The sequence below is a fragment of the Mytilus trossulus genome, chromosome 12 (genome assembly GCF_036588685.1).
Source record: "Mytilus trossulus isolate FHL-02 chromosome 12, PNRI_Mtr1.1.1.hap1, whole genome shotgun sequence".
NCBI classification, from domain to species: Eukaryota; Metazoa; Mollusca; class Bivalvia; order Mytilida; family Mytilidae; genus Mytilus; species Mytilus trossulus.
In genome coordinates, this window is record NC_086384.1 from 36,307,826 (window position 1) to 36,311,801 (window position 3,976).

The window sequence follows — 3,976 nt, forward strand, 5'->3', positions numbered from 1 at the left end:
TGTTATATTTTATAACTTTTTTTTCAATTAAACTTAAATTGATCATTACTTTCTTTTTATATGACTTTTAAGATTCCGCCAAATCTGACATTATTACAAAGCAGCTATTAAATACAATGCATTCGAACTTTAAATGTGCATTTAAATATATATGCAAGTCGTCAACTGGTGAAGTGGCTAGATGCATATATCGTTGGCCAATTGAACGACAGGTCTCCAAATTTTGTTGTTTTAAAATGTATAAATATTAACGGAAATAAATAAAACAGAACGGCTGAATTAAATAAAATAATGTTCGATATAATGTACCATTTCGATTTATTTTTAAAATCTAAGCGATGCTTTATTTTTATCTAGTTTCCTAAATTAATAATCATTAGAATGAGAAAATAAATACCTTACAGCTTCTTTTACCGTCGATCCTGAAATGTTTAATGTTATAAAACAATTTTTAGCGTCTTTGACCTACTTTACCTTTGTATTCGGATACTTGTGGTTATCTTCTTCAAGTTCAACGGGAACATTAGAATAATCTAGAAAAGAACCCAGATGGAACCAGGAATTCGGGTTGCTATAACCAAACAACCCGGATGTTGAACCAGTTACCATGGTTTCGAACCAAAGAACCAAGGTTCAGAACCAAACAACCCAGATGGAACCAGGGTTTAGAACCAGAGTACCCGGATAGAACCTTATTACATTCGGAATTCTCAAGACTTTTTATACCTTCAACGTATTTTCAAAATCATTTATTTATTTAGTATACAAGAATGATCGTTTATATAAATATACAGCGTTAATTCCCATAGTTTAACGCGAGCGTACATTTTAAATGAATAAAATGAATGAAAACTACGGTTGCATTGTGATTAGATTTTTAAAGTTCGTATGTATAATTACTTTCATTTGTTTCTTACTCTGTCTTATATTCTTACTCTGTCTTGTATTGTTCTCTTCGTAATATTGCAACTATTTAATTGCATGACTGCACCAAGTGTTTCTATCAGTTTACCTTAGTTCTATCACATGGTAAGGTTAGAAATCAATGGTAAACCCTAGTTTTAAGTGTTTTAATGTCTTATCTTACCGTTTTGATTTATTGACATAACTGCACGATCAGATTTTCAATTAACAGTGGTAAGACGGTTTTAACTTTGAATCGTTGCGAGAGTTTATGTTCTATATTGAAGACATTTGTATATACATGTAGTGACCTGAAATACAAGTACTTTTCCATTGAGTTTAGATACATGTCTTCTGTTTCTGTCCCTGACTCATGTTTTCTGTATTCGGGATGTGTAGTGCCTCATGCTATGAGAATTGTTACTTGTACAGTGATTACCTTTCGTGCAGGACTGCTATGTGTTTTTTTTGGGGCATGGAACTCCTGACCAGACTATGACTTTTTGACTCTTGACCTACATGTATGCACTTTGGGTGTGTCATCATGATACAGTGTGTTCCTTTGTATATTACCCTGACCAAGAAGTATAATTCTAAATTGACCTTGCTTCTGAACATGTAGCATGAAGATGTATTGTCATAAGATGGCGAGTCTTGTGGCACGAGAAACTTTATATGATCTTGACATTTGCCCTCATTGTACAACTTGTATATTTTGTTTGAAGAATATGGAGAATCGTCTGATTGCACTCATATCCCATTTTCTTATATCTGTATTAAATATATAGATATATTTGTGTGTTTTTGATTGTAAGATCGGTTTATGTATTGGAGTTTGAACTAGTACACATTTTGTTAAGGGGACATCTGAAGTCCGCCGCCGGGCGAGGGATTTTCTCACTTTGTTAAAAACCCATTGGTGACCTTTTGATTTTTTGTCATTTTACTGTCTCTTAAACACATATCACATTTCCATTCTCAATTTTTGATATGAAGAATGTTTGAATCAATGAAAACTAAATCTTTTAATTGCCGTGAAAAATTAGAAAGAATATTTACTGCTCTAGTAGCACCATGTGCTGCCTGTTGTGATAGCTAGATAATTCAAAATGGTTCAATCACTTTACCTTGGATTTCATGTCATGGACATGTTGATATGGATAGTCTTTTTAAGCATCTTAAAAATCACATGAAGGTATACGCATATCAATAAAGTGAACTCAGTGCGAAGAACCTTTAAAGTACACTTAGACAAAGAGCCCAATCTAGTGAAACACTTTTTTATGCTGGTCACTGTCTGTTATCAAACTGCACCGCAATCCTAAAAAAAATTAAACAGCTGCGCCATGAGCGCATGATACACCCGACGTCTTGTGTGGAAGTTTTATGCAATAATCATAAATAGTTTCTGAGAAAGTTTTAAGCAATAACCATATATTGTTTTTGAGACACGGCGGGACATGTGAAAACCCCAACCTTTTTTTTTACAACAAACTAAATATCACTAAAATAAAATTTTGAATCAAAACCAAAATGTATACAGATCTTTAGATTAATATAACAAAGAAGTGTGTATAGTTTTAAGCAATAATCATAAATGATTTTTGAGATACTGCGCGACATGTAAAAAAAACCTCCCCTGTTTAACAAAATACTCAATAACTCCAAAATAAAGTTTTGAATCATCACCAAAAAGTATTCAGATCTTTAGATTAAAATAACAAAGAAGTGTGTCAAGTTTTAAGCAATAATCATAAATTGTTTTTGAGATACGGCACAACATGTAAAAAAAACCTCCCCCTTTTTTACAAAATACTCAATAACTCAAAAATGAAATTTTGAATCATCACCAAAAAGTATACAGATCTTAAGATTAATATAACAAAGGCACGTGTAAAGTTTTAAGCAATAATAATAAATCGTTTTTGAGATATGGTGCGACATGTAAAAAAATCCCTCCCCCTTTTTTACAAAATACTCTATAACTCAAAAATAAATTTTTGAATCATCACCAAAAAGTATACAGATGTTAACATTAATGTAACTAAGAAGTGTTCAAAGTTTTAAGCCATAATCAAGAATCGTTTTTGAGATACGGTGCGACATGTGAAAAAAACACCCCCTGTTTTAGTAACAAAGTGCCGTAACTCAAAAAGTTTTAATCTTATTTTCACCAAAAAGTATACAGACCATTTGACCATCATAAGAAACAACTAATTTAAGTTTCATGAAATTTGGATAAGTCTTTCTCAAGTAACGGTGCGACATGTTTACGCCGGACAGACAGACGGACAGACAGACGGACGGACAGACAGACGGACGGACAGACAGACGGACGAACGGACGGACGGACGGACACCGGACATTTGTATACCATAATACGTCCCGTCAAAATTTTGGGCGTATAACAAATGGAGGTTAATTCTAATAGAAGTAGAATCCAAATTCATTTTTTTGTATGTGGAAATAACCATTGTCCCAGGTTAGGGGAGATGGTGGAGACCCCGCTAACATGTTCAACTCCGCCTTATTCAGTATGCATGTGCCTGTCGCAAGTCAGTGGCTAACATGTTTAACCCCGCCACATTATTTATATATGTGCCTGTCCCAAGTCAGGAGCCTGCAATTCAGTGGTTGTGGTTTGTTTATGTGTTACATATTTGTTTTTCGTTAATTTTTTTAGCATAAATAAGGCCGTTAGTTTTCTCGCTTGAATTGTTTTACATTGTCTTATCGGGGCTTTTTATAGCTGACTATATGTGGTATGGGCTTTGCTCATTGTTGGAGGCCGTACGATGACCTATAATTGTTAATGTTTGTGTCATTTTGGTCTTTTGTGGATAGCGGTCTCATTGTCAATCATACCACATCTTCTTTTTTATATACATTTGTCCATTTCTTTCCTCGTTTGAATTTCGTTTTATCGTGTTTTTTCTATGTTGTGATGTTATAATATTGTTTCATCCGGCTTAAATGTTTGCACCTGTCCTAAGTCAGGAATCTGTTATCGTTTGTTTGCGTAATTTATACTTTTTTCTCGTTTCTCGTTTTTTATTTAGATTATACCGTTGGT